Here is a 13,103-nt window from a genome sequence, read left to right as displayed (position 1 = left end):
CAGCCCATAGGGAAGGGTGCAGTTTATTAAAAAAAATTGGGCATGAACTTTTAACTTTTACATGACCTGGTAGTGCAAAACTCTTACATTTTTTTTTCGCTTTTGCAAGGCCTACCTCTCCCATAGGGTAACATTGGGTGATAACTTTCCATTGGGAGCATGTAGGAATGTCTAGTTTGGTGTCTAGAAAAAATGTCATTTAAAACCCTCTTTAATGGAAAATTTAGATTTTAAGTCACAATTCTGAATCTGCCACTTTTAGAATGTCAGCATTTTCTTGTCCCAACCATTAGGAGCCTACAGCCTGTTGCCTGGCTTATATGACTAGATGTAGCTGGCAGTTGGCCTTTGTGTATTGCTTTATCAAAGAAGTGGTGTTATGCTGTTTCTCTAGGGGTAGAGTCACAGAGTCAACAAAAGACTGGGTCCAGCTATGCCCACATAGGGTCTACAGTTGGAAATCCATTTGTTGGATTGTAATGCCGTGTTTATTGCTCCCAGACTGTGAGACAAAGGGAAAATAAGTGTTGGTAGAATGGGCCATCTCTGGCATTAAAGGGGGACAGGGCTGTCACCTACCACACTTGCACAACACAAAGGCTGTGCCTGAGAACACTCACAAAGGATTTGATGCTAGTCTTTTGCATGCCCAGATAAGCTGAGGCCAGGGTAGAGACAGGAAATTCCAAGAACCTCTGGGGGTGGAATCCTCTACAAACTTCTCCTACTTCACAGATGACATCTGGCAAGGAGATCCTCCCTTGGTTGCACCAAATTTGCATGCAATCTCTAGAAGAGGGAGTGGTCACGGAAACTTGGAAGAGGGCGATAATTATCCACTGCTCAAGAAACCCTCCCTTGATCCCCTGGTTCCAGCTAATTTCAGACCAATATCTCTCCTACCCTACCCGATTAAAATCCTGGAAAAAATCATCAGCAAAGCCTTGTCTGGATATTTGGAGGAAAACCTCCTACTAGACAAGGATCAATTAGGCTTTCGCCCGGCCCACAGTACGGAGACTGCCTTGGTCACCGTTATGGACAACCTTCGGATGCGAGCAGACAAGGGAGAATCTTCCGTCTTAGTACTACTTGATATGTCGGCCGCATCGACAGGGTGAACCATACAGTACAGTTGGAGAGATTACAAATGATGGGGGTAAAAGGATGTGCTTTGCAATGGCTACGCTCCTACCTAACTGGAAGGCAATAGATAGTATCACTGCCTCCCTATGAGGCGAGCCAATCGTCAGTTGCGCACGGGGTTCCGCAGGGATCGGTGATTAGCCCTATCCTCTTTAATATCTATCTGCGTCCCCTGCTCTCTTTGATTAAGTCCTTCGATATCGACCTAGTCAACTACGTGGACGACACCCAATTGGTGTTTTCCCTGAAAGGGAAAGAGGCAGTATCGATGGACACGTTTCAAGAGTGTATGCGCCAGACAGCAGGCTGGCTCAGGCAGAACTCTCTACAATTTAACGGAGGGAAAACAGAGGTGCTGTTCTGTCCCTCCTCTAAGGTGCACCAATCGTTAATGCCAGACTTTAAGCTCACGCCAGAGGACGACCCCCTGACTCCGCAAAAACTGTGCGCAACTTGGGAATACAATTGGAGGGTAATCTCCAGATGGAATACCAGGTTAACAAAACGATCAACGTTTGCTTCGCGTTGTTGCGAATGCCACGGTAGATCCTCCCGCTCTTGCCCAAGGACATGCGCTCCCTGGTGGTACAAAGTGTAATACTCAGCAGACTGGACTACTGTAATGCTCTGTATTTGGGAGCACCACTGTACATCATACAGAGATTACAGAGAGTCCAGTCTATGGCAGCTAAACTGGCTCTGAATAGGCAGCGGAGGACCTCTACGACTGCTGCTTTGAGAGATCTACATTGGTTGCATGTCAAAGAGAGGATTCGTTTCAAGTCCCTATGCATCGTGTACAAAGCGGTACACGGCATGGGCCCCATTCCTTTATGGGAAAGATTTTCTTGGTATAACCCGGAAAGGCAGCACCACTCTTCCAATGTAAACTTGGTAAAGACCATCAGCTTTAAGAGAGCCAGGATGGGCGGCAGAGCCTTTGGAGTGGTGGCGGCTCAACTCTGGAATGATCTTCCCCAGTCCATCATACAGTCGCACACGCTAATCGGCTTTAGAAAGCTGGTGAAAACCTGGCTATTCCAGAGGGGTGATCTCTAGCTCCCCCACTGTAATGCCGGGTCGGTTTCACTGTAATACCTTCTGAAGTTCTAAGCGCCAGGATACCCGTAGGGTGACAGTTTTGCGCTATATAAGTGCTTGATACATACATACATTTCATTCATTACCAACTTTATTTCGGCAACATATTGCCATAAAAGGTACAGAGAAGCATTACATTTAAAACAGCTAAAAATAGAGGATTAAAACATTATAATACCAATTAATAGAACGAGGACCAGCCTCATACATACAAACATTATTACTATAGTAAATTGCAATTTAGCAGTTGTCATACATCCCCAATTAAAAGGTGACTTCTCTTATGCCAGACTATTCCCAGATATTTGGCTATTGCAAAAACTATCGGCCCAGATAGATCAATTTTGAAGACCCTACACGCATGCAGACAATGGGAGAACCCCAGGTTTTTACACACCGGACCATCCATTGCCTCCTGGCCTGCGCATAAGCATTGCAAAAAAACAGTATGTGCAACTCAGTTTCCTGCTCTAGTTTACACCGTGGGCAATGGCTCGGCAAAGACTCGGACCATTTACTGGTATAAGCTCGAATCGGCAAACAGCCATACCTCCATTGAAGATACAATTTCCTGAGAATGATTGGAAATATAACATCTAGAACGGGTTCAAACCTGTAGATGTCCTTAGCCAATAAAAATGATTCTGTTAAGATGCCCAAGCCTGTTCTTTGTGAGTGTGCAGCAAGTTTGCTTTCCTGATACAATGTAACAAGCTGCCTCCGTGTGACCCTAGAGCATGATGACAATGGATCGGACCATAGGGTAACTAGTCCTAATCGCCCTAGTTCGTTCTGTATATAATTGAACCAGGGAATTTTCCCGACCTTTGGGAGGGTAAGGATTTCCTGCAGTTCTTTCCTATAGTTAAGTAACTCTGGTACAGACCATAGCCTCTGCCAAAATATTAAAGGCCGTAGGCCCAGATCTTCATCAATGGTCTCAAACCCAATTCAAGCCTCATCGGCAACAAAGGGGTACTAGGAGGCAGTGATAGAAGCTGTCTAATAAATGTGTTCTCTGTTGCTACAATGTCGCATTTACACGCATAGCCCCAGAGTCCGCTTCCGTACATAACCGCACCCCTGGCCTGTGCTCTATAGATCTCTAATGGGGGACCGACCGGCTTGGAGGAAGATTTGTTTTTGCTAACAAGCTTAATAATTCCACCTGCAGTTTGGGCCAGCTTTAGTTGGGATTTCTCCTGGTGGTGCCCCCACGACATCTTTTCATTTAGGGTGATCCCCAGGTACTCGAAGGTTCGGACCCTTTCTAGCCTGTTAGCACCAATATACGGATTAGGGCGAGTTTTAGATGGTGGGTTGAAAACCATATATTTGGTTTTCAATGCGTTGATTTCAAGGCCATGGTCTTGACAAAATGCCTCGAAACCATCGAGTACTCGCTGTATTCCCATTGGCGACTTGGACAGCAGCAGGGTGTCGTCTGCGAACATAATCGCCGGCACCCTGCTACCTGCAAGTTTGGGGGCATCTCTGTTTTCAACCCCATTCAGATGGGCAATGACCCCGTTAACGTAGAGGCAGAACAGGGTCGGTGCGAGCACACAACCCTGCCTAACCCCCCCTGTCAACAGGGAATCTATTGGATAGAGTTCCCTCCCTGCCACATCTGACCTGAGCGTAGTTATCTGTGTGTAATCTAATAACTATATTTAGGAGATGTTGCGGGACCCCCAGGTTAGAAAGCACGGACCAGACTTTCCTACGGGGTACAAGATCAAAGGCCGCTCGTAGATCAACTAATACAGTATAGAGGCTGCCACCCTCCAACTGTACCGTTTTCCAATATAAAAGGGCGAGACGGAAAACTTGATCTATAGTGGATACCTTATTCCTGAACCCGGCTTGGTAAGAGCTCAGGACAGAGTGGTCTAGCATCCATTCTAGTAGCCGATCCAAGATCAGCCTCGCAAAAATCTTTTGTGGGACGTTGATTAAGCTAATGGGCCTATAATTGGCTGGGAGCAGAGGAGAACCCTTCTTGAAGATGGGGACGATCTCCTCCCCCAGCCAAGTAGTAGGCACCGACATCCCTCCTAGAATTGCGTTGAATACCACCTGTAGGTAAGGAACCCACACCGTAGGTTCGTGTTTAAATAAATCACCAGGGAGTTTATCCAACCCTGGGGCTTTTTCTGCGGAGAGTCTAGAAATAGCTGCCCTTACCTCTGCCATAGTGAATTTATCCGACTCCAAAAATGGCATGAGGGTTGAACCTGCCACTAGATCTGCTTGGTCCTCGGGCTGATCTATGTCGGCCTGGACATACAATGATCGGAAATGGGCCTCCCACACACTGGGTGCGATGTTAGCCTCAACTGCTGGAGTGGGATCAGCAGAGCCGTTTTTGACAATCTGCCAGAATATCCGGGCGTCTCTGGATTTGAGAGCACCCATCATGTTCGTCCAGTTGTCGTTGTCCCATTCGATCTTGGCGTTATGGATAAGGTGTTTGTACTCCTTCCTCTTGGACCTAATCAGTACAATGTTATCATGTTGCTTCATGGCCTCTAGTAGGTCAGCTTTGGCCTTCCTGCAGGCAGCGTTATACCACGAAGCGCGCGGCCCCTTCCCTTTCTTTGCCCTCTGAACTGGGTTCAGCACCTCGGCTAGGGTACCACACAGCTCCAGATGAATGTCCCCCAGTTTTCTGTAGCTCTCTACAGACGGGAGTTGCTGGATAAGATTTTCAACTTTTTGTAAAACTGGAACGGTCTTGGCGTACAACCTCTGAATGCCTTTAGGGTTTCCTATAATTTTGGGCCATCTAACTCTGCGCCGATTGCTAGATAGGATCATACTCGACTCCACAAGATCATCGCCCCCCTGAGTGGAAAGAGTAACAACCGGCACTGCAAATTTAAAAATCAGCGCATTATGGTCACTTTCATCTCGGGGGATTACATCATTGAAGTCCACAACTCTGACCCAATCACACGTTTCCACAAATATATAGTCCAGGCGAGAATTGTGCCCCAGTTTGTTAAAAGTCGGTTTAGGAGGGATATCTCCGCTTGCCCGGCCATTACCGGCCCTTAGCGAGTTTACTAGTGTCAAACACATGATTTGAGTGGCTAATGGTGTCCAGGACTTCACTGGAGGGCCTACCAGAGGGGGGATCCCCCATTGGTCATCCTCCTCCATGGTTGAGCCTTCCAGAAATGATGGGAGGGGTTTGAATTGGCAATTGAAGTCTCCCCCAACCACGTACGGGGTGCCTTGCGGGATGGAACTCAGAAACAGTGCTAATTCCTCAATTGTGCTAGAGACATTTGCTATACCCACTGGTCATGAATAGACATTGACCAATGCCAGTTTAACGGCATTTGGCCACTCCAGAAGTACACATTGAACGTCCACAGAGTTGGTTTCGAGGGACCTCGCCTTACACCCCAAGTGGGAGCCCACCCAGATGAGTAGTCCGCCAGACGGGCGTCCCTTCCCCCCCCATTTCGCCAAGATTGAAAATGTGGCAAACCCCGCACGCCAATGGTCTTCCCTAGCCCATGTCTCCTGGAAAAGGCAAACATCTTGTTCATCTATAAATGACCCCCAATCCGGGGAGTCAAATTTGTTAACCAGTCCCGCCAAGTTCCAGGAAACAATGGAGATGTGACCCATATCGCCCAAGTCTTTGTTAATGCAATTCTTTGGCCCATTTACAACTGGATCAGGTGAATCCCGAGTGGCCTGGAGACAAATCCGGTCACAAGGGATAGAACTCCTATCTTTGGAATTGGGAAAGGATTTCATACATACATACAAATACACCAAGGATTTATAGGGGACCCTCAGATCCATCTCTTCAGTAAACCTATGGTCCTGTGGATACTACAGAAGAAGGACTGCTATGCTTCTCTGCTGTCAGAAGGACTGCTACTCAGCTGTCCTGATGCCCTGCTTACTGAGAAGGAAGACTGGATCTGCACCGTTCATCCCAGGCTGAAGTGAATACAAGTGTTGGCTCACTAACCACTTTTTCTGAGTGACAGGGACATAATAATCTCCAGAGACCTCCCTACATCTGCCTACCTGACCTGGTGCCGGACCTTTAACTGGACCTCCAATGGGACCTACCTGAGACCTGTTGGCCTCTGCTGGAGAGTGTTCCTGATCCCCAAGAGGTGTCCCTCAGGTTCAGGACCCTTGGTGTGACATCAGTTGAGGTCCCCCTCCAAGAAAGTGAGAAATCCTGCAGTTAAGGGTTTCTTCACCGCAAACAGGACTGTTCGTATGGAGATCTTGTCGCTCACTCCGACCTTCAACATGTAGCTTTGGTAAATCTGATTTTTCATGCTACAGCGGTCGCCACCGAGGCTTGGCAAAGTGAAAGCTGCACTTTGCGCTACAGCTATAACAGCCCACTGGAACCGGCCTCATGAATATCCAGCACCGAATGTCTGCAAGTCCTGATGGGATCTTCGAGCTACAATCATGACTGTCTGAGATGCCCAACCTGCTCTTTGCTCTACAGTGATACCCAGCCTGCTCCTTGTGGCCCCTTCCACTGAGAACGGAACTCCCAGCTCTGGTGTTTAGAAGGTAATTCTTTCAGCTGGACTAACCTGGTCCCTGTATCTGGGCCGCGTTCCATCGTGGTAAACCTGAACTTGTGACTTTCACCCGGTCTCGCATGACCAGATAACCTCGAGTGGCGCTTTGTGCTTTTAGGCGCTGCATTTACCCTAATGCTTTGAAATTGCATATTTCCAGTTCTACTGATTAGGATTTGTCGTTTTGGTCTCAAATAGTTCAATACATTTTACACTTTTTTTCTAAATTGGTGTGAGATTTGTGTTGTGGTTTGTTTTTGCTTTATTATTGTTTGAATTCTGCATAAATACTTCATTTAGGGGATGAAACAGGAAATAACAAGCCGCCATCATTCCTGAGCACTCGACGACTGACTCATGAATGCCGGTCGCAGCAACGAGGAACTGGTGGAGCCTACACCAGTCGGGTCTGCGGCCTAATACTCCCAAAACTGGAACTTTGTCTGCAATAAAAATACTCACAAAGACATTGATTGATGAAAAAGACTACATGGAAACGACTTGCACCTCTAATGCGAATTGACGTATGACTCGCGATTGAATGTTACGCCCTGATGGTGATCTCACTAAAAAAGCGCATGCATCTGCGGTTAATACAGCGGTCAAATAGAGTTGCCATTTATTCTGGGGAAGAAATTTGAGATCATTCTCTACACATAATTCAAGTATAACGCTTGTGGATATTTAAAAGTGATATAAGTGATATATAATCATAACATCTACGTGTTTTTATATTTTGACCCACTGTTTAGTATGAAATGATTATGAAAATGTATCGAATTATCTTAAATGTGTATATATAATGTTTTTATGTCTTTTATGATTTTATAAATCGAATAAAGAGTATTTTACTGACTGATATAAGGGACTGAAAAAGAAATAGTTGATCAGGTAGAATTAAGAGAAGGAATCCTACAGATGTACCTTCATCCCCAGAAGGGGAACACATTAGGTGTAGTGAGCTGAAAATTATTCAGACACTGCGCACTCTCACAAACTTTACGAGATTTTGGACTGTGTCAAAAAAGTTGTCTTTATTTGATATGATTTACCACCATTTTTTCTTTTCTGTATATATGTCTAAGTGGTATTGTTTTTTGTCAATTGGATGGATTAATTGTATATATATTGCTAATGTTATATGTATTGCAGATGAAGAGATTAAGACAAAACAAAAAACCTTTGATAAAAACGAGTGCAAAAAATAAAATATGAGATTAACTCTCAATCTCTGGATTCAAGTGGTGTGGTGTTAAGAAAGTGGATGTGTTTTGATGGCTACGTGGGTTATATACATTTCGTGGCCTAAATACTTTACACATTGTCTCTAATTTAAGCCTGACTGTTTTTCTGCCAAGCGGCCAAAGGGTTCAGCACAGGTGTATTTAGTGTTTTTGGGGTTCATTCTGACACGGATTGATAATTACCCGATTTCTTAACCCCCCTCTTGTTCGCAAAGACCCGGCAAGTCGAGGAGACCACATGGTTGAATACTGAAAGTCTGCACCTCCAGGAATGGGTGGACCTAAGGAAAAAATGTATAGCTCAAAGCTGTGATACTATGCTTGAAACATTTAAACCTCACACTAAAATTGATGGCCAGCCCCTATGAAGCCACTGACACACACTTTCTCACTTGAGCACTATGTAACATATAAGTGCCTCTTCATATCTAGATCATCACCTGAATATAAATCTGTAGTTGGTCCAACTGTGCCACACAACATTAATGTAAATAGATATGTGTTGCAACAGCTGGGCACTGATAGTACTGTCACACTAGTATATCAAGCCCTTCAAGCGTCCCTACGGACAGTGCTGCTTTCACTAGATACAGGAACGAATTTAAGTTAAACCTAAGCAAAAGTAAAGCAGAGTGCCAATAAAACTAATGATAAAAGTTAGTTACCCCATGTAAGGTAAAAGACACCAGGTTCTTCTGGCATACTGTCAATAAGAGTAAATTGGTTAATGGAGGTAATTTACTCTAAGATACCCATATAAGCCCGACCAATGGGTTGACCACTTTACCCGGGTATATAGCCCTGGAGAACTAAGTGAGGAGGGTTTGGACCAACCTCCACCTAGATATCCTGTGGACATTGAGTTTCTGTTGAAAGAGGTCACTGAGGCAATATTAGTACCTCCAACAAAGCACATGGACCAGACGGGGTCCCTATTAACTTTATATAAACTACATGCAGACTTATGGTCCCCTCTCATTACACATTTTATTAATCTGACTCGTAAAACTGGTCTGCAACAGTCCTGGAGAATGACCATTATTGTCCCCAGCTGCTATCAACTTATCTATCTCTTAAATTCTACTGTTAAAATAATTGAGAGGGAACCCCTGGACTCTAACGGCTGCGGGTAACGTTTGTGTGGTTATGTCTTCTCATGTCAGGGCCTGGCGGGAACGGGGAGATCTCTCACTACTGATTGTTACAGTCCTTTGCTCTCTGCGCAGTCCCCATTATATACTGGCCCTCTTTTGGGATGGACTCTAGGTACTATTTTCTGCTGTTTGCTTATTGTTTTATGTTTTGTTTATATTGTTGTTGGGTAGTGTGGGTCCCTTCTCCGATGAGCTTTTTAATAGAGGCCTTTCTGGGTAGGTCCGTTCAGGCACATATATTCGTGGTGTACCTTCCATGGTCTGTACTGGTTTCAAGGTCCCATAGCCTAAGATATATAGATCCGATGTTCTCTCAAGATCAATGGAGGTTAAGATAGTTAACTTTAATGTCCACGGCCTTAACAATCCTACCAAGCAGAAGGCAGTACTCTCCCTACAAGAGCATTCAGAAGGGGATACATGCTTACTTCAAGAGACCCACTTGCTTTACAAGGACACACACCGGGTGCAATCCAGGGGGTTTCCCTTGCGGTTTCGGTCTTCTAGGAAGAGTAAGAGAGGTGGGTTGGCCGTTTTGCTCTCCAGAAACTTTAGAGGTTCTATAGTGGGTTCTGTGGCAGTGATCATGGGGCGCCTCTTAAGATTGAGATTGCAAATTGGCACCACTAGCTTCATGATAGCCTCAATCTATTTCCCAAACGAGCACCAGGAGAAGTTATTGACTGAGGCCTTGGCTGAGATTCTCCACACACCCAACTCCATGATGGTGATGGGCGGTGATCTAAATTTAGTTAAGGACATGGGGATGGATCGATCCAGCACGAGGACAGGGGGAGCTGAGGCCCTGTCTGGAACGGGTAGGGAGTGCCTGGAGAAATGTGGGATCAAGGATGCTTGGTGTGGCCTACATTCCAACGACAGGGACTACACACATTACTCAGCAGCCCATGAGTCTTACGCCTGCTTGGACCACTTTCTTGTCACCTACACCACGTGGGTATGCTCCCAGGTCTCGACCATCGAAGCCTGTTCTCTGTCAGACCACACACACATTACCCTGACCTTGCGCTTGACTTCCTCAACTCCTTTCTCCCCACACTGGCATTTGAGGGAATGCCTGTTTTTGTCCCCACAGGTGGGAGATGATCTATGACGTACATTGACTGACTACATAACACTAAAAAGTGAGGGTTCCACAGCACTGGTTTCCGTCTGGGAGGCTCTTAAGCTGGTTTCTCTGGGGCCTTGATTGCTAAAGCTGTTCATGATAATAAAACCTGAAAGGTCAAAAGAGAGGAGATGGAGTCAAAGGTTAGAGAACTTAAGGAAATTCACAAATGCACAGCCGCTCCGCTGGTCTGGCGCCAATAAGAAAAAGAGCGGCTGCACCTGAAGTGCCTGGACTTAGACAGAGCTGAACACGCAGTCCTCTGCTTGAAGCATAAGTACTTTGTGGGAACAAACAGGGGTGGGGGCAGATGCTTGCACACTGCTTACGCAGTAAACGACAGGCCCAGGCAGTGAAAGTGGTGCCAGGAGGTCAGGGATCTGAGATCACTGACGATTCAGGCATTGCAGCAGCTTTTCGGACCTTTTACGCAGAACTCTACTCCGCTGAGTACTTATCCCTCTCGGACCCCCGTGACTATGTCACTGGGGCTGCGATCACCCCCCTTCCGCCAAGGCGAGGCTGAGGGTCTGGAAGCACCCATACGGATCGAAGAGGTGATATCTGCTATCGCACGATTGAAGCCCATGAAGGCACCGGGCCCAGATGGTTTCAGTGCGCTTTTATACAAGACCTCTGTACGGAGTTAGCCCCCTGCTTACTCGACTGTTTAATTTGTTCGCGGATACTGGCACTCTCACAGCCTCAATGCTACAGGTGTTGATCTCGGTCATCCCCAAGCCTGGGAAGGACCCTTTGTCCTGCAGCTCGTACCGTCTGATTTCATTATTAAATATTGATGCCAAGCTTTTCTCTGGCATTCTGGCCCACAGATTGAATCCTCTGATGCCCGTTTTGGTGGACCCAGACCAGGCAGGCTTCATCCCGAGGAGACAATGTGGGGACAACACAAAGCGGGTCCGCCATTTGATCGATAAAGTTCAGTGCCCCAAGGAGAGACGTTGCTTTTGGCGGTTGATGTGGAATAGGCATTCAGCCTGGTGCGCTTGCTGTATTTGCCACCCTGGAGTGGTTTGGCTTGGGTGTACGGTTTTGCAAATGGATAGCAAGCATATAGAGCATACCAAGTGCTGCAGTCAAGGTAAACGGGGTACATTCGGTTGATTTTGCAGTCGGTAAAGGTACTAGACAGGGTTACCCCATCTACCCCTTGCTTTTTGCTCATTATATGGAGCCCTTCGCCCAAAAACTCAGGGACAATCCTAACGCGCAGGGTGTCCCATTCGGGCCTGATGGCCATTTGATCAGCCTCTATGCTGACGATGTTATTTTTTTTGTAGCTCAGCCCTTGACTTCAATGCCAGTCATTGTTGAGGACCTGAATGCCTTTGGTCGGGTCTCTAGATTTAAAATGAATTTGCAGAAATTGCAGGTACTTAATCTAACCACCGCGCAGACAACAGTGGACACCCTATGCATACAATTTGACTTTGACTGGGTAATGGATGGCATAACCTATCTGGGGCTGGTCCTTCATAAGAATCTCGGCAAAACAGCAGAGGCAAATTATTCTGACTTACTCTCCCGCATCCGTAAGGACCTATCCCAGTGACAACGCCTGCCTCGATTGTGGCTTGGAAGGTTAGCCACTGTTAAAAAGAATGTCGTGCCGCGAGCTCTTTACATTTTCCAAACCCTCCCCTTAATGCCCCCACCAGGCACGCTTTTGAGTATTCAAAAAGAGATATAGCGCTTCATTTGGGGTCCGGTTTCTCCTAAGCTACAGAAGTCTCTGCTGCAGCGCCATAAAAAGGAAGGCGGCCTTGCACTGCCGAATATCACCCGATACTTTTAAGCCTCTTTACTGCGCTACCTGGTAGAATGGAGCCAACCGATGATGGAGAAACATTGGGTATTCATTGACTAGACTGTGGCTGGGTGCCATATCTGGAGGGAGGCATGGCTATCTAGGGCTTCGCGTTCTTGGGAGCTATATTCGTCGCCGGTCACGCGACCCACCAGGCTAATCTGGGATAGGGTGTCCACGCGGGCAAACCTCACAACGTTACACTCACTTATGTCCCCCATCTTCTCAAACCCTCATTTCCCCCGGGGTATGGAGAAGGGGGTGGACTCACGTTGGGTGGCGGGTGGTTGCAAGCGTCTAGGACATCTGTTTGACCTCAAGGGCCAAATTCCATTTAAGCAGCTCCAAACTGATTTTGGCCTCACCACCTCAGACCACTTCCTCCATGTGCAAATGCTGCACTGGGTGTTTAGCCCTCAAATACGTCCTTTGGTCAGCAGGCTAATGCTCCAGTTCGGAAAATAGCTCTTTTTAAAAAAGGACTATCACAAACTTATTTCGGAAATATATGTGTTCCTCCCTCAGAGTGCTCGTGGAGTTCCGACTGCTGGGCAGAGGCGGTGGGAGGTAGAAATTGGGTATACCCTTTCAGAGAAAGAATGGGGGGATATTTTTTACAGGACCCATCACACCGCACACTTGATGGGCCACAAAGAAACTTCATATAAAATTATATCTTATTGGTACATACCGGCTCGCTTAACCAAATGGAACTCACAGTGCAATGGTCTCTGTTGGCGGGGCTGTGGGAGTCCGGGTACCTTTCTTCGCTTGCTGTGGAACTGTCTGAAGCTCACGAGATACTGGGATAGGATCCTCGATGAGATAGATAAAGGTTTTGACACAACCATCCCCAGATTCCCTGCGTACACCATATTAGACTGCCCAACACCTTGACGTTTCCTTTGCGCTCTTTCAAAGGTAGGC

The sequence above is a fragment of the Lissotriton helveticus genome, chromosome 9 (assembly GCF_964261635.1).
Source record: "Lissotriton helveticus chromosome 9, aLisHel1.1, whole genome shotgun sequence".
NCBI lineage: Eukaryota > Metazoa > Chordata > Amphibia > Caudata > Salamandridae > Lissotriton > Lissotriton helveticus.
The sequence above is the reverse complement of the archived record's forward strand: the minus strand, read 5'-3'. Positions refer to the sequence as shown.